General features: G+C 41.6%; 1 protein-coding gene across 4 annotated transcripts in view; it reads right to left on the minus strand.

The window, feature by feature from the left end:
• The window catches only part of LOC124171538, a 247,714-nt gene that overhangs the window by 104,030 nt on the left and 123,949 nt on the right, over window positions 1-19,735 (minus strand). The window lies entirely within an intron of this gene.

Genomic DNA, 19,735 nt, shown 5'->3' on the forward strand with positions numbered 1-19,735 from the left:
GGGGTATAGGTATTTTAATGCAAAAAGTTGTTTGCCAACGTGTTGTTTTATTTTAAAACCTTCATCAGGGCTATGAATGAAAAAATGAGACGACAATAATATACAATATTGATACATACATGAAGGTTACAAAACAGTTGTTTTACAATAAAACAATAAAAATGAGAAAGGAATGCACAAGAATTTTGACATTAAAAATATATTTTTTATATGTTTTAATGTCAAAATCCTTGTGTAACCAAAATCATTGTAAATCCTTGGCGAAACTGTTGTGGTTCTTCGACAACGGACGCGGATGCAGCCCGAAAGAATGCTGAACTCAAGTAATCACCGCGGAAACCTGCGTACGAACAGCCCCTGTTTTAATTTCGTTCATGCATTCGCAAAATTTCACGCCATTTTAGAAATTAATGCAGCTTCAACCTGCGCAATTGCGTGCCCCGTGTAAAACGGCCTTAACGCAGTTGAGTTCTCTTTCCATTGGTTGGCGCTGATTATCGTCCTCCAATGACCTAATGGTTTTCAGCACTGGCTCCCAAGTGTTGATCAGCGCGTACTCAGTGTCTCTATTGGAATGCCAGTTTTCCAACCAAATTTCAATTGCCCATTTAAATATTCTATCCCAATAATGAGATGTTCGGCTGAGTATTTCCGCTTCATTAAAATAAATGACAATAAACGTGTCGCCCCTCGAAACTTAGGGGAAAATTGACACTCTCAGCCGACTTGGAACCCTAGAAAACTTAATCCTACGTATTCGCTGCTAATGCTTTCAGTCTTCTCCTGCAAACACCATACCAGGCTTCTGCTGCTGCCACATGCCTGACCAGCTCTCGTAGAGTGAGGTTGTGTTTGCCGTGCGCTCCTGAAACCGGTTCTTCACTGACCGACAGCGATCACTTTGGGCTTTCACGCCGTTACTTCCGTTTTTCTTAGTGTAGTGATTTTAGTGTGTACTTTTGCTAATCATATTTTGCGAAGTAGTAAGAGTAGTAAAAGTGTAATAGTGAAGTAGTGTTGTGAAGCCGCCTGGCCCTGTAGCTGCTGCTGTGCCTGCCACGCGACGGGGAAACGGATAAGTAGTCGCTGACCAACTTACTTGCTTTTAATTTCTCTTCTCTCTTCCTTATTTCAAGTTGCCTTAATTGTTTGTAAAGATTGCCTTGTTATAATACTATTAGGACTTATTGATGGATTTAAGGTATTAGTGTTAATTCCTAAAAGTTACTTGATCCTTCATTTGTGTGCGAGCTCTATCATTCACCCTTGTTCTTCATCATTATTACCTGTCTTAACTAACTCGTTTAGAAAACTAACTTCCTCTTACGCAATATTTGTATCATTATTATCGATTTCTGTAATTTCATAGCGTTTTTTTTTTAAGCCGATAAAGCCCCTAGAGTAGTATGGCTGGCCGATCTTCCGTCACCAAGATCAAGAGTAAGGCGAAAAGCGACCTTCTTGAGGCACGCGTCACCGAACTCGAGAAATTGGTGGCAGAAATACACGCCCGGGTAACGGGTTTTGTGGAAATCCCACGGTCCGGGGATCGTAGCGTCCCCTCTACGGGTCCGAGCAATTCCAAGGTGGAGTCTCGAGCAAGCTCGGGGGCGGTAGCCTGCGCGGAGACCTTGGAGAGGACGGTGCAGTTCCGGGGAGCTAATTGGCGAGGTCGTGAAGGAACCCCCTGTCGCGAGGGATGCAGCTTCGAGAGGCAGCCGGGGAGGGAGGGCGGGGATTGTTCTGTTAGGGAGTTCCAACGTCCGGCGGATTTTCCCCCAGTTGGAGAAGAGGGCAAGGAGAGACGGAGCGGACCAACGGGTCTCTTCCTGGTGTATACCAGGAGGTCTTGTATCCCACACTACGGCGGCGGTAAAAGCAGCGGTGAAGGACACGGGCTGTTCTAGACTGCGGGTGGTGGCCCATGTCGGCACTAATGATGCCTCCGAGCGCAGAGCTGATGAGATCTTAAATTCCTTCAGGGATCTAAGCTCGGAAGTGGAACGCGTTCGGAGGGGCACTGGTGTCGATATGCGACTGTCCATCTGTAGCATTGTTCCACGGACGGACTGCGGCCCTCGAGTTTGGGACAAGATTTCCTGGATCAACAAGAGGCTGTGGGAACTCTGTGTGAGCATTGGGGCAGAGTTCGTGGATCTTCGGCCGGTGATTAGATCGTGCCGGGCTCCCCTCAATTCGTCTGGGGTGCATTATTCCAAAGAGGCGTCGGAACGGGTGGCTCGTAGGATTTTTGAGCACTGTAGGTATTTTTTAGACTAGAGGGTAGGTCATCTAGCGGGGTTATCAAAGATTTAATTGAACGTAGCCTCCGAGGAAATCCGCAATGCGAAATATACAAGAAAGTAAGCTTAGAAGCGTTAACGCCGGACAATAGCGTCATAATTCCCAAAACGCGTGCTCCAGAGAAAGAAAAAATATCAAATATTATTAGTACTGCCAATAAAATTCTCCCGCTGAGTATACAAAAGCCTAGAAAAGAACCAACCGAAACTCTAACTACAAAATATGACATTAACCTTGTTGTAGTTAATTGCCGTAGTGTAAAAAACAAGCGCGCCGAAATCGAGCATATTTTTCAGGACGCAGACGTGGTCATGGGGACAGAGAGCTGGCTTACGGAAGATATAAGCGACAGCGAAGTCTTTCCTCCAGAATATAAAATTTACAGATGCGATCGACGCAATAGAACAGGTGGCGGAGTTTTTATTGCAGTTAAACCCCATTTACAAAGCGCCGCCCACGAAATAATTGACGACGAAATTGAAAGCGTATGGTGTACAATTAAACAACGAAACAAAAGGAGTATTCATGTTTGCTCTTTTTATAGACCGCCGAACTCCGAAGTCGATATTATGTACCTTCTAGAAAATCAAATATCCGCATTTACTCAAAGAGACAGTAAAGGTGTAATAGTAATCGGGGGAGATTTTAATCTTCCATCCATAAACTGGGATACTTACACTGTAAAACCGAATTCAAGGAATAAAGAAATCAGCGAGGTATTACTCAACATACTTGCAAATCACTCTCTCGCCCAAGTAGTTGACAAACCTACGAGAGGAAACAAGCTATTAGACCTTTTAGCAGTAAGCCATCCGAAGTTGATAAAACAAGTCGATATTATTGACGGTATAAGCGACCACAGAGTAATCTTTGCGACGTTAAAAGTTGATGTGGTGTCAGCCGTAAAACCAAAACGCAATATTTACCTATTCGATAAATGTAACTTCACTAAATTTGGCGAGATGCTTAATGACTCCTATAAAAAATTCGTTGTTACATCAAAGGACCAAAGCACAGATGTAATATGGACACGTTTCTTAGAAATTCTGCGCCAAGGAATCAACGAACATATTCCGCAAAAACTGAAATGTGATAATAAGGAACCTCGCTGGTACAATAACGATGTCAGAAGAGAACTTAGGAAACAGAGAAAACTATACAACTTGTACAGAAAGTCCATCACGTCTCGTAATAAATCGAAGGAACTTGAAGCTAAAGAAAGTTACGCTGCTCAACGCTCAATAACCAAGAAATCAATGCGAACTGCAATGCGAAAGTTTAAGAAAAAAGTACTTGGTGAATTACTCGAAGAAAATCCGAAATCCTTTTGGTCGTACGCGAGAGAGCTTCAGGGAAAACATTCAACCGTAGATTCGTTATTTGATAAAGATGGTAAACTTGTCACCGAAAATATTGGCAAAGCTAACACTTTAAATGCCCACTTCGAAAGTGTATACACTACTGACGATACTCAATTCAATGTAGACATCCCATATACTGAGGATTTGATGGAAGAAATATCTATAAAACGTGATGGGATAACTAAACAACTACAATCGATTAAGAATAGTAAATCTCCGGGTCCGGAGGGAATACCCGCGCGTGTCCTCAAAGAGTTAGCTCCACAAATCGCGCATTACTTAGAGATCATATTCAAGAAGTCACTCTCTGAAGGGAAGTTACCGCCCGACTGGAAAATTGCAAGCGTTACACCCATTTTCAAAAAGGGAAACAGAAATGACCCAGGCAACTACCGGCCAATTTCACTAACATCAATTATAGGCAAGATACTTGAACATATCGTTGTTAGTAATATCATGACTTTCTTGGACAGACGTAACTTCCTCCATGACTGTCAGCACGGATTCCGAAAAAATAGATCCTGCGAAACACAGCTCGCGCTCTTTCTTCACGACGTTATAAAATCTGGTGAATCGAAAAGACAAGTTGACGCACTATTTCTAGATTTTAAGAAAGCTTTCGACACTGTACCTCACAACAAACTTTTATACAAATTACAGTCATGCGGATTAAACGAAACAGTTGTAAACTGGATACGCGACTTCCTCAGAGATCGTAAACAAAGAGTAGTTCTTGACGGAATTACCTCTGATGTTGTAAAAGTTACATCAGGTGTTCCACAAGGAAGCGTAATCGGCCCCCTGTTGTTCATTATATACATTAATGATCTCTGCTCCCGCATTAGCAGTAAAATACGTTTATTTGCTGACGACGCTGTCATCTATCGCGAAATTAGTGATCACTCTGACTCTGAAATTCTATCATCGGACTTAAACAACGTTCATTTGTGGAGTCAAGAGTGGGGACTCGAACTCAATCTGAGCAAATGCATGGCGGTACATTTCTTGCGGAATTCATCCAACACTAACAATGTTTATGCAGTGGATGGCATTAACATAAAGGCAACAGACGAAGTGAAGTACCTGGGAGTTACGATAACCTCGAACCTCACGTGGGGAACACATATAAAGAATATTTGCGGCATAGCCCTGAAGAAATTAGGATTCGTCAAGCGTATTGTTGGAAGATTTTCGGATGAGAAAGTAAAAGAAAGGTGCTATTTCGCTCTTGTCCGACCGCACCTTGAATATGCAGCGAGTGTATGGGATCCAGTGCAGAAAGACTTAATCCGCGAACTGAATAAGATACAAAGGAAGTCTGCGCGTTTCGTCAAAAACCGCTACGGGCGTACAGACAGTGTTACCCAGATGTTAAGCGAATTAGGCTGGGAGCCGTTGGAGACTCGGAGGCTGCGCGCTAGGCTTCGATTGCTTGAACAATTAAGAATGGATATCTTTAAGAGCGACACAGAGAACATAATCTTAGAGCCACACTATATTTCCAGGTCCGACAGAAGCGATAAATTAAGAGAGATTTTTTGCCGAACGGATAGATATGGGAATTCGTTTTTCCCCCGAACAATAAAGGACTTTAATAAACGCTTGTCCCAACCTCGTTAGAGCACTTCTTTTTTTTTATAGCTGTAAACGGCTGGTGTCCTAACACCCCCTGCCACACGCCTTTTAGGCGGCTTGCAGGGTATTATGTAGATGTAGATGTAGATGCCCACACGCATAAACACATCGCCACCACATGCCTCGTCTCCCTCACTCCTTCCCCAGCGCTCCTCATCAGCATTCGTCATCCTTCCTTCGCTACGAGAGTAAAGAGACGCACGTGATAAAGGGACCGATTGGGGGATAACACCCGATATTACCTCGGCTGGCGCGCAGACCTCCGGTCGGGAGAGAAACACATCCCGGAGGCGACAATGCAATGGAGATGGCCCCCTCCCTCCTGTTTATCGCCGCCTCCGAGAAAGGCCCCTTGCATGCCTCAGGGCCATCCCTTCTTCATCATCTGAAGTTTTTTTTGTGTGACACAAGTGACGTCTGTTTTCGATGAAATCCCTTTCGACGACCACAAGTGCCATGGCCACTCATCACTTTTCTTTTAATTTCCACAGATTTCGATAAATGACGATGAAATTATGAGGAAACGTTCGCGAGGAAATCTGAGTTGATCGAAATTACTTTGAAGGCATTTTTTACCGTAGGCCTACCAAGTGTTGGCTCCAGAGAGGCTCCAGGATTCGGAAAAGAAATACTAATTAACAATTTAATTAATGACAGCTATTATAGGAGACACAGTCAATAGTGGTTTATGTTTGTTGGAGTAGTACTCCAATACATTTCGTGAACCTGGCCCTATTTCGAAAAAAAATTATTTAAAATGTGAGCTGTACTTGTCATCATCCCAAATCACTCTTCTTTCAGGATCCTGATAATTCTATTCAAGTGCTTTTTTTATCCTCATTATATGCAAATAATTCGCAAAACACGCGAAATACTGCAATCTGAAATAAGTCATTCAACCTCCTGAAATTGATTTCTTGATCACGACTTTAATGTACTTTTGCTGAACTAGGTGAAGGGGGCAAATTATAAAAAATCTGGCTACGGCGTGACAAGCATTACGGCATTGTTCTCGAAAGTAATATCAGGAAGATAGAAAAGTAAATGCCTGCCTCAAATTGAAACCGAAGGACGCGATAGCTGGATACTCGACGTGGCAGAATGTGAACATTTCCAACGCCCGGGAATTCGATTAAGGGATTTGTGAAGGCGGCTTGCGAAGTTATTTTTACTTGTTATGACGCCGAGATGAGAGGAAGTCGGGTAGGGTGTTTCCTATTTTTTATTTTTTCTCGGATTTTTTATTTCTACCCCTTAACATATGCTATGGGGTGCAGAATGGATACCCTAAAAATTTCAGCCCGATTGTTTAACATTTAGAGGTCGTTCAAGGAGCATAAATGTAATAACATTCAATTTTCCCAATTTGAGAAAAAAGCATCAATTTTAGAGGTAACGTACAATTTTAGAACCCTTATGATCTGAAAGTTGCTCAAATTTTACGTCAAATAATCAGTTTTGCAGGAATAAAATACTTTTCCGCGAGCTACAGCCGCACGCCACACCCCTAATGGTTGCTCGCTGGCCGCATTCGCTGATAAGTCCTGCGCCCCTCATTACCTTACTCCCCCCTCGCGCCTTCCCTAAATACGAGTGTCGGCGGAAAGGAGGAGGAGTTACTTAAAAACTTGCATTGTTCTACATTGTATAATTGCATAATGGAATTTATTCTAGAACCAAAACTTTGGAACTGGGTTAAGATACATTGCAATTTATGGAGGAAATCCACCAGTAAGGTTTGCATTCCCTCCCAAAATATAGGGTACTGAAATTTTATATTTCTCACGTAATGGATAATATAAAACACGTATAAAATAGGTGGAAATTATAGAATTAAAAGTCAATTAAAGTGATGCATTAGAACTAGCCTACATATTCAGTTTGTAATACATAATTTATAGTTTCAGAGAGTTGGCAATAATTTATAGTTTAACTTTCCTTTCAAAATTACATTTATTTTAACTGCATATTGAAATTTTGATCTCCTATTTGTTGATGTTTATTGATTAAGTATTGATTTATCTCTTGGTTAAATCTTTTGTTACGTTTTATTTTAGTGGATTCTTAATCAACTGGGGTTACATATTTATCAAATCGACATGCTGCAGATTAAGCTCTGACGCTAACAACATAGGTGTGCTGATTGATGACATTTTGCCTGTACAGAAAGAGTGGAACTTTGGTTTAAGGATAATTTCAGCGGTATGCACTTTATGAAACCGAAGGGAAATTAATATTTGCTTTTTTATGTAGTTTTTCATGATCCGTTAATAGATTGCACTAGTTTCTGAAATGGTTCCGTTTTTTGGATGTGAATTTGGAAAAAGGCACTCAGGGTTCCCACTCAACCGTGAAAACCTTAAACCCGTGAATAAGCCGTGAATTTCGTCTACCGTGAAAAAACCTGAAAAAGCCCTGATTTTGCTAAGAAACCTTAAAAATATCTGTCTTGGTAACAATACTACGATTGACTGATCAAATTCGATATGTTAATCATGTTTCATGGTCAGGCACGCGTAGACTCTTAGTCTACGCATGTCTCTACACACGAATATTCGAAGTGTAGTCATTGGTCCGTACTATATGACGGCATATTGACCGATATTTTCCATTTTAATGGCGGAAGTTTGTTATATTGTCTAAGCGTTTCAATTTCAGTAATAGCTAGGGATGGCCTTGTATTCGAAAAAGGACGAATGAAATAATTTGCATTTCCATTGGACCCAGAATGAACCATTTACGAAAATTATCTGATTTGTAACTCGAAGTTTGGTTCCCACACAAAATTAGGGCACATGCCATATGCTTCGAAATATGATTTTGCCATATGAATTTTATTTAAGGAAATATTTCTACGGCAAGTAGGCTTTCAATTTATGACAATAGCTCTCAATAGACTGCGCTCACCATGCTTGAATTTATATATTTTGAATTTATTATGAATTAAATATTATGCATTTATGAATAATAGAGTAAAAGTGAAAATAATGTGTTTCAGCAGGTATTTATTTTGTCTTTATATATTTGAAATCAAGTGCATTATACAGTGGAGCCCCGATCTATCGTTCCGGCATTGATCATTTTCCCGCATTTATCGTTTGCAGTACCTGGTCCCAAATTAAGTTTCATAAATGCAATGTAATTTTCCCACATCCATCGTTTGACGAAAATGAGATGATGTGTTTACAACGTGTTGCTTGTGGCTTAAAACGACAGACCACCCCCAGGAGATTGAATTTCTATAGGGAGAAGCTGAGTACCGTGGGATAGTTACATTAGCCCATTTCTCAAGAACCCCTCCACTCAGAACTCGCCTCCTCCCCTCTGAAGCTTTCCTCTTCTCCGAAATAAAAAAAAACGGTCTCAGCTCGCGCGAGGATCGTATTACGAAGACCTTACTTTCGAAAAAAATATCGAGTTACACGAGAACAATAGAAACGTGTTTCGCGGTTCCCCCCTTTTCTCACCCACTGACCTTTTTCAGCCTATTTGCTTCGAAGTTCCCAGTTTCTGGAGGTCAACTGCTGCGTGAATCACCTATTAGCCCAAAAGGTGTCTAACAATGAATTTCGGAAATTGGCATTATACTTTTATTAGATTAAAATATTTGTAAAGTGCACGTAATTCAAAAAAGAATGAGACCAAACACGACGCATTTCTAACGTTATTTAAGCATTTAAAGCATGATAATAGTTGGAAAAATACAATGATGATTTCTGGCGAAACTCGATATCCTCGCAGCTGAGCTTCTCGGCAGTTAATGTGGCATTTTTCCCAAATCAAGATATCAGGTTATTATCAGTTATCAATTTACGAGTTATACTATGAGTCTCAGTTGAAAGGGTTACTTTGGATAGATATCTTCTCTAGATATTTGGTTTCTTCCTACTAACAATCCGAAATCATCTGCTCATCTGGCGCTACGCAAATTAGAAAAGAATGGGTGTCTTTATGATAAAAAATTTCATGAGGCAGTCATATTCTTTACATCAGACAGAAATCCATAATAGCAGTGTGAATGCCGAGTGGAGAGCAAACATTTTTTTAGAAGGGTGGCGTTTTCCTTCAGGATTTTGAAAGAGATATGAGTCGAATCAACAATATGACTTAAGTGTCTTGATAAAGAACTATTATTCCTGTCATTATCTAAAATATAGTTTGAAGTCTTTAAGGAATATCATAATTGCTCGCCAAAATCATGCGTTTCCTGGGACATAGGCAACCTAGCAATAAAATAAAGCATTGATCGTTCTACCGCATTCATTTTATAATCTTATCTTTATTAGGATTTTTTTTCCGTGGTGGAGTTTCAAAAAACGAGGGTAGTCTTAGAATCGTGTTCGTCTTAGATTCGCGCTAATACGGTGAATGTAATTCTGTTTCGGTTTATTATATTCTATAAAAAAATGTTATAAAATATTTTCCGTTATATAAGAAAGATTGGGTAAGGTAAATTTTGTTACTCTGCAGTAATAACAACGAGTGCAAAAAGCAATCTCTCGGCGAGGAATTAAAAAAGGACTTCCGGTGCCCGGACGGAAGAAGGTCCGAAGGGTATTCGGCGCCCGGGCAAGAGCGCGGCTGGGCTGGTCCTTTAGTCGGCCCTGAATTTTGCAAACGATAGATCACGTCATAACAGATATCACTTTTCATTGCGGCGTTAACATTCACGGCCGTTTGTCGCGTGCGTTAATTTTCTGTTGATATACGACAAGGGATTTTCTGACTGTTGGCTTATTAACGGGCCGTGAATTTTACGAAATTGAGACCGTGAAAACCTGAAAAAAGTCGTGAAAACCTGAAAAAAACGTGAAAACCTGGAAAAAACCGTGAATTTCATCATCCAGGTAGAGTGGGAACCCTGTCACACACTCACTCACAAATTGATTTAAACGCGAATATGATTGTTGCCTTCGATGCATAATTGTATTTTTGATCCTCCAACTGCACTGCGCTGGTAGTCATTTGCATAATTTAGCGATCGAAACGAAAAAATCAAAATTTGTGCTGAACATGGGTGAATTCTAGCGGAACGATCACAAGACATAACACACTTCGACTTGATTTTTCGAAAGCTTTTGATTCCTTAGACAAAGATATCCTAGCAGCAAAAATGAGAGGCATGGGTTTTTCTCCCACGGTAGTCCATTGGATAACATCATACTTAACAGGCCGGCATCAGCGAGTGATTACAAATGATTTCTGCTCAAGGTGGATCGAAACCACAAGAGGTGCGCCCCAAGGCTCTATTCTAGGACCTCTGCTATTCTCTCAGTACATTAATGATTGCCCTTCAGTGATAAATCATTCTAAATATCATCTTAATGCTGACGATCTCCAAGTGTACCAAAATTCAAATGTTAAAAGCCTGTTCAATGGAATATGTAATCTAAATAATGACCTAGAAAATATCAACAATTGGAGCAAATCCAACTTTCTAAGCATAAACCCTAGTAAGTCCCAAGCTATTATAATTGGATATCCTAAAATACTCAAGTCAATCAACAGAGATCAATTACCGCAACTACACATGTCCGATTCTCCCATAAAGTACTGCGACGAAGTTATTAATCTAGGATTCATCATTGATGAAAGTCTGTCTTGGTCATCTCATATAACTAAGATATGTAAAGCAGTGAATAAGTCATTATTTCCATTAATACGTTTCAGAAACATTATTCCTCTCTCCTTAAAGAAGCAATTAATTTCAACATTAATACTTCCCCATTTTGATTATGCCGATGTTGCCTTTCAAGACATATCTCAGGTGCTGTCGAATAAACTTCACCGCTCCTTCAACGCCTGCATTAGGTTCATATTTAATTTACAAATATCAGATCATACCACCAATCATATTAACGATCTCAAATGGTTAAAGCCTAGTTCTCAACGCCGGATGCATATCCTTTGTCTTCTCTATCAAATCTTACAGACAAATACACCAGCGTACCTCAGAGACGAATTTCAAACACTTAGTAGAATACACGACTCAAATACGAGGGGAAATGAAAAACTCGTTATACCTCACCACCGGACAAAGGCTTTCAGGGTTCAAGGCGAACCCTGCTAAGGGTACAACGCACCGGGGCCCGGAACCAAGCCAGGGGCTTATACGCCAGGAATCCCGGGGAGGGGGCTGGAGAGGAAGGAAAAAGGATAGAGACGCCGCCGCGATCGGAGCCCGCCGGCGCCTCCAGGGAAAGGAAAGGGTTGGAAGGGAGGGAAGAGGGATAAAACACTCCAGTGCTATGGAAGCAAAGGAGGCCCAATCTAACCTCACCACCGGACAATGGAAACGAAACCCTTGGGTCGGGTTCGCTGGATACACTCCTGGGGCGAGGACTATAAGCGATTAGCTTTTCTCCTCTGCCCCCAGAAGGGGAAGGACGGGAAGGAACAAGGAAAGGAGGCGCCGCCGCGATAGGAGCCCGACGACGCCTCCAAGGAAAGGACGGGGAAGGAAGGAAGGGACGAGGAATCCCGCACCGTCACAAGGCGGGCAGGTCCTACCATCAGCGAAACCATGCGTACGCAATTGATATTCTAACGACCTTAGAGGATTATTCTATGAGGAAGAATAATCCAACGATCAAATCGTTAGATCCTCACCACCGGACAGTCAGATTCAATAAATCATTCATTGTTACTGCATGCCGCGGATGGAACAATATTGACCTACCACTACGTAAATCATCATCACTCGCCTCCTTCAAAAAGGCACTACACTTCTTCGAGAACAACAGCGAGACATGTAACATCACGGGAACAGTACGAAAGATTCATCAATTATCTCATCCGGCTTCATCTAATTTTCCTTTTCATTACAGGTACTGGGTGACATTTTCCATGTAATTTATTGTATTTCTATACTCAGGTTTACATAGGCGTTCTCAGTAGGTTTTCGCAGGTTTTTCACGTCCCCCTTCTTGTGTGGGCGTTTTCCTGCAGTGGGTTTTTTCCAACAAGGACGACAGTCAATATCCTTAGGTTTTCCCACGTTCACTAACATCTTTTTACATTTGGTCAATAGTAACTTTGTTAAATTATATTGCTAATTGTTGATTGAAAATGGAACTTCCACTTATTTTTATGTGATTTCTCTGCATGTAATTTCATGAGCAACTTGACAATGTATTTAACTGCATATATTTAATGTTTGACGAGGGGTTGGATGGAAGATGGGACTTTCTAGTCCCAATCTCGCCCAATAAAGACGAATTATTATTATTATTATTATTATTATTACTTCTCTTCGAATCCCACGGCGGCGTGACGATATCAAATCGAGGAACTGCCTGCAAAGTGAACGGAAGGAAACCCCGATCACACCTGAGCATAACTATAGTCATAATGACGTAGACCAGAAAGGGAAAAAAATCATCAATTGATGCATCGAGGATTCTTTAGTAGGTCAATGAATGAGTAGTTGCCCACCGCACGTCTAAATTGTTTTTACAAGAGTCACCGCTGGCGTCGTAGACGACAGAGAGATCCGAATTTGATGAAGAAATAATGCAAGTAGTATTCGGGGCTGCTAGCCGGAACTAGTATTCGTGATAATGTGATCCGTCGAATTCGAAACTTTTTAAGCCAATTCCTCGCGAGGAGAATTTCAAGTATTGAGAATAATGGATCGATCAGCATTCATCGCCGCCCTGCGGACATATTTGAAAAACCGATGAAAACGCGCCCTCATCATCATCACTCGTCTACAATCCTAGGATTGGTTTGACGCAGCTCTCCACTCAATTCTCTTATCAGCTAATCTTTTCACACCTACGTATTTCTTCTCTTTCACATCTCTCTTTACTTGTTCAATATATTTTGTTCGGGGTCTTCCTTTTCCATTCTTGCCTTCCACTTGTCCTTCGACGATTGTCTTCATCAGGCCATCATGTCTCAAGATGTGGCCTATAAGGTTGTTCGTCTTCCTATTAAGGTTTTCATGAGGCTTCTCTTCTCTCCTACCATTCTTAGGACTTCCTCCTTACTAACTCGGTCGATCCATTTGATTTTCATCATTCTTCTGTAGCACCACATTTCAAAGGCCTCTATCCTTGCTTTCTCCGCTGCGGTCATTGTCCATGCCTCACTTCCGTATAGGAGCATACTCCAGATGTAGGTTCTCATAAATTGTTTATTTACTTCCATATTTAAGTTTCCCGCTGTAAGCAGGTCTCTCTTTTGGTGGAATGCTCTCTTCGCCTGGGCTATTCTGCTGATAATTTATTTCTTGCTTCTCCCGTCACTAGTTATCTTGCTTCCCAAATGACAGAATTCATCCACCTCTATCAGTTTTTGCCTCCCTATTTTAATGCTGGTCTTGACTTCTTCTCTTCTGCTGCATACTAAGATCTTGGTTTTCTTCGTGCTTATTTTCAGTTGATATCTACTCATTACCTTACCCATATTAACCAGAATATTTTTCAAATCCTTCTCTGTTTCTGCTATAACGGCTATGTCATCCGCAAATCTTAGCATGCTAATTTTTTCTTCATGGATATTCACTCCCAATTCCTTTTCTTTGATTTCATTAATGGCTTTTTCAATGTAAACGTTGAAAATTACGGGTGACAATGTACAGCCTTGTCGCACTCCTTTCCTAATTCTTGCTTCTTCACAGCTGGGCGCTGATTTTATCACGGCTACTTGGTTTTTGTATAAACTGTGGATGATTCTTCTGTCATTACAAAGAACCCCAATTTCCTTTAGGATTCCAAGCATTGTGCTCCAATCCACGTTGTCATTTGCTTTCTCTAAGTCCACAAACGCAACGAATGTTGGCTTGTTCTTTTCCATTCTCTTTTCTATGAGCAGTCTTAGGGCCAATATTGCTTCCCTTGTGCCTTTGTTTTTTCTGAATCCAAATTGGTCCTCATCCAAGTACTCTTCTGCTTTTCGTTCTATTCTTCTATAGATGATCCTTGTCAGTATCTTTGATGCATGTGTAGTAAGGCTTATGGTCCTAAAATCTTCGCACATATTCGCTCTTTTCTTCTTAGGAATAGGGATTATAATGTTCCTCTCGAAATCCTTTGGTATCTCACCTGTCGTATACATTTCACTAATGATTTTGTATAGCTGGTTCAACGTCTTCTCTCCTGAATTTTTGATTAGTTCTGCAGGAATGTCATCAATGCCAGACGCTTTATTTATCCTGAGGTCTCTTACAGCCGCATCAAATTCCGATCTTAAAATTAGGGCTCCCATGTCATCGACATCCACTTCCCTCTCGTTTTCGACAGCATTCGTTCTGAGGCGACTTCCTTTGTACAAATCTTCCAGATATTCCTTCCATCTCTTCCCTTTTTCTTCGTTTTCAATCAATAGTTCTCCGTTTTTGTCCCTAAGGTAATCACATCTTACGCCCCTTTCCTTAAAGTGGTTCCTCACTATCCTATAAGCGGCCTCTACTTTTCCATGCTTAAGATTGTTTTGCACGTCTTCACAAATGCTTTTCATCCACGTTTCTCTAGCCTTCCGCGCTTTACGACATATTTCGTTGCTTATTCTCCTGTAATGATTCTGTCCTTCCTCTGATTTCGCAGCCTTGTATTTTCTTCTTTCTTCAATGAGATCTAATACGTCCTGCATGATCCATGGTTTTTTAGTAGCGACTCTTCTTTTACCAAGAACTTCCTCAGCAACCGCCTGCAGACCACTTCCAATGGTTTTCCAACTCTATTCCATTGGTTGGTTAAACGCGCCCTCATTGAGGACATTAATGAAAATTCTCCGTGAAGAACTGAAGCCTCCTCAATGATAATGAAGTCTTCAAGGATTTAGCACTCACGTCAGATTCCAGCAAATTTCAGGCTGTCCATTTAAAATTGCTGCATGCGGATCGAAGGAGATTTGCAAGGTAAATTTATTCTCTTTAGTGATTCGAGCCAAAAGATGGTTTCAGTGACTTAGGGTGGAGTATCAACCCAGTTTAAGCCACAGGACAGCGAATTCCACAAACTAAGGGACAAGGGGAAAGGGCAGTTTCTTTCCCAATGCCACCTCGAATTACAAAGATCTTCCAAGAAATTGTTGGTTAGTTTCCGGGTTAATACCGCGTCGAATAATTTTCGGCGAAAAAAATGAGTCGACGCGGTACTAACCCGAAAACTAATCATCAATTTAATCATTGCGGAAGCCTCCATAATAATCTTCCTAGAAACTTAAAAGCATGGATGGCAAACATGCGCAAATGACATTAGCTGAGTTTTGTTTTTTAAGTACAAGCTATCAAAGTTGGACCACTCTAATAAAGGCACTTTATTCGTTGAAATAATGAAAAATATTCACGCATTTATTCATTTCATAATAAAATTAATGAATAAAACCAGATTTCCTCATAATGGCGCCGAGAGATTCTTCACTCCCAACCCCCAATACTTTTCCTATTTTCTAGAGGTTTTTCACGACCATTTTATATTTCTGGCTAAAGTTTATTTTCCAATTTCTTCACTTCACTATAATTTTTACAGGTACACTACTGGTGAAGTCAGGTATAATCATTTTGCGAATGAACCAAGCATGTCATTCCCACCCTCCCATTCAATTGGCAATAAGGCCTAGTTCCCCTTTCATTCTGATAAATGCGCGAATTCCGAGCAATAAATATGACGGCCATGAAGTGGTGTGACTTTTCTCTCTTCCAATGCGGTGATGGAGAGGACAGGGCCAAAATGGAGGGCGCTCGCTGGATACACCCCGGGATGCTTTGCCACCTCCCTCCCTCCCTCCCCACTTATCTCTCTCACTCTCTCCGTCACCATGGATACGAGGCCACTCCCCCCTCCCGCCCCCCCCACCCGCTGGGAACCAAACCCCTCCCCACAGGGATATTGCGTGGGAGGGACAGCGCGCAACACCGCCTACCGCCCAACCCGAAGACCTTCCCCCTCTGTTGCTGCCGCTGGTGGCCTACGACTACAATCAGCCGTCTCCTTGCAACGGACCCCGCACCCGCCCCCCCTGCCCTCTCTCCGCGGGGAGCGGCACGGCACCTGTAACTCCTTCCCCCTGCCTCCGTACGACGAGAAAACCATAAAGAATCGCGCCAAAGAACGTTTTTCTTACGTGGATGCGAGGACATTAAACCTTAGGGACGCGGAAGCATGCAATACATATGTATATCGTCTGCAGACTGGGATCAACAAGCGCAGTTAAAATAAATAAAATAGGAATACACCTTGGAGTGAACACAGAGTGCCACACCGCTTCAACAACGGCAAGTTTTTAGAACTACTCCAGGGTTGTAATTTTAAAGCATTATCAAAGAGACGAGTGAAACCAGAGGCCACTACAATTCCAGGATATCCCGATATCAACTATAAAAGAAAAGAAATATCTTAAGTCCTGGTTACACGGTGCATTAACCCGTACGGGTTAATGTATGAATGCGTGTCTGTTTGCATGTCTGAATTCATGGACGTTTGCGTGAACGAGGAGCATGAATGAGCGGTTACACGGTACATGCGTTCGCACAAGTTTTCACACATTTTCTCTTATCGCGAGGCGTTTAGTTTTTGTTCATTCCCTTTACAGTGCGCAAAACTTAAATTTGTAAACAGTATCATTAGGTAGGAAGCAGACGATACCTACCAGAAAAGAATTCCCTTTTCGTTGTTTCCTGTAGGACCGGGAAATTTCACATACTGGTAATATATTTGCGCTGACGTGTAAACAGTGGTGTTTATTGTAGTTGCCGAAGTTGTTTCATTTCGTGCCAGTAATATTTATTTATATTTAATATTTTTCGTTATCTCTCGCTTATTGTTATATCTCAATAGTACTCTGTTTGTTTCAAACCGTTATCAAAGTTAATACTTAGGCTGAAAAATTGTAGACGCATCTTGTTTTTTAGCCGTGTTTACTAGACATTTTTCTGTCATCTGTTTCACTGACGAGTGTAGGTGATGTATGAGAGTAGATATTTTTAATACTTTGTTCTACTTTTGTCCGGGACGGTTAATAAAGTTAAGAAGATATTTGCTGTTGATGGAAAAGATGTTGGTTTAGAGGTCTGGTCGATTTATGAATTTGCTAATGTGAGTCGTCTTTTAGTGGTGGGCCAGTGCATTCCCACCTCGGACGTATAAAAGGTAGAATTGCCGTTAATTCGTATGATGTAAATTATGTTTAAATGTATTCTATTAGTCGTATGATAGCCGTTGTATTTCACAAATGCCGTGTTGAAACCTATGTTATAACCTCATCGATTGTTTTGTTCCGGCATAATACAACCAATAAGATACCATAGGCATAAACTTGGTATGTCCGGCATACATGCAGGGATAATCTATATGATTATTAGTGTAGACACTAATGGTGAGTTTGTGGTAGGATTCAAGCACTCAACGATACAGTATAAATACGCGTTAAGAGTTACTGAATAACCCTGCAGCCCTGCAGATAACAACTATTTGTGTCGCTTCCTTTGTTTCCCAACAGGTGGCTCTGTTATCAACTTTGCGATTGCATGAACGAAATTAGAACAGGTTCCATTTTCCGTTCACGCGTTCATGCATTTGTACATTTTGGGGTGGTTACACGGTGAATTTTTCCGTTCATTCTCGCGTTCAAACATTTAGACATTAACCCGTTCGGGTTAATGCACCGTGTAACCAGGCCTTTAAGGAACGGGTTGGAATAGGAATTATTCTTTCCCACGGTCATTTATGGACTCATTAAGTCAACAAAGTAGAATACAATGTTGCTGCCATCCTATAAATCCAAAGCGTCATTTTACGTTAAGATTATCCAATTTTTAGTTACACATTTATTATTGTAAACACTACGCACCTCATGAATAATGAGGCTACTTGCGGAGCAGAAGTATGTAGGTGTTGATGTCGATTTAGAGAGCAATGGAGTACACTTTTGAGATAAAAGCGGTTGCCATATTTTATGAGCGCCATATTTTACACAAATAATCCACTCTCTTGAGTAAAATGATTATTTTGAGCTTAGATGGGACCCGCGATCTTTCTCGGCTTCGGCACTTTTCAGCCATTCCGTCAGTGACTAAGCCTCTTCACAATAAATTTCGCTGTTCGGGGTGAGTTTTGCACGCAGATCTGATTGTGAGCCTCGGTGGCGGTCATAACGCCTAGCGAAATATTCACTCGGGTTAAGCTTGTCTTGAAAGAGGAGGGCGATCGCGAGAAGAGCAAACGATTCCCAAATGCGATCTTCCTCAAACCAACGATAAAAACGTCGTCTTCCGGGCAGCCTTGCCGACATCGCTCAGGATCAGCACATCATCGGTATATTCTAAAAATCAGGTTCCAAGATCTAATATGGCAATCAAAATTTTAGAGCAAAAAGGAATTTTATTCAATGATACACTCATCGCGGTGTTTCGATATATATACCCTCCTCCTTCACCTAGGTGGTCTCTGATTGGTCCGGGATTTTTCCTCCTTCCTCGTACTATTTAATGCCAGGTTCCAAGCGCTACTTAGCTGCGATCTTTCTCGGCTTCGGCACTTTTCAGCCATTCCGTCAGTGACTAAGCCTCTTCACAATAAATTTCGCTGTTCGGGGTGAGTTTTGCACGCAGATCTGATTGTGAGCCTCGGTGGCGGTCATAACGCCTAGCGAAATATTCACTCGGGTTAAGCTTGTCTTGAAAGAGGAGGGCGATCGCGAGAAGAGCAAACGATTCCCAAATGCGATCTTCCTCAAACCAACGATAAAAACGTCGTCTTCCGGGCAGCCTTGCCGACATCGCTCAGGATCAGCACATCATCGGTATATTCTAAAAATCAGGTTCCAAGATCTAATATGGCAATCAAAATTTTAGAGCAAAAAGGAATTTTATTCAATGATACACTCATCGCGGTGTTTCGATATATATACCCTCCTCCTTCACCTAGGTGGTCTCTGATTGGTCCGGGATTTTTCCTCCTTCCTCGTCCTATTTAATGCCAGGTTCCAAGCGCTACTTAGCTGCAGTCCTCGATCTCTATTGATATTGTTGGGGTGAAGACGGATCTCCACGGCTTCTTTAGTTATACGGTCCCAATAGCCTCTTGTTCTTCCAAGTTGGGCAGTTTCTTCCCAGTGGATATTATGATTTTCCTGGACACAGTGTTCAGCAATGGCCGATTTTTCAAGTTGTCCGAGTCGGAGGTGGCGTCGATGCTCCTTCACCCTCGTCTCAATGGTCCTCTCCGTCTCTCCAATATACACTTTACCACATTCGCATGGAATGCGGTAAATGCCGGCTGTCTTGAGACTATTAGGGTCCTTAGCTCGTACTAACTGATCCCGGAGTTTGCCAGGAGGAAGGTGAATGCTACGAATATTGTGTTTAGCAAGAATTGACAACGGATACAGCCAATTCCAAGTCCATAGGGCCCTTAAAAGGGCCTTTAGACAAGACAAAGGAGACAAACAAAACGAAGAACGGCCTCCAGCATCAAAAGCCATCCTGCCTT

The sequence above is a fragment of the Ischnura elegans genome, chromosome X, assembly GCF_921293095.1.
Source record: "Ischnura elegans chromosome X, ioIscEleg1.1, whole genome shotgun sequence".
Taxonomy (NCBI): domain Eukaryota; kingdom Metazoa; phylum Arthropoda; class Insecta; order Odonata; family Coenagrionidae; genus Ischnura; species Ischnura elegans.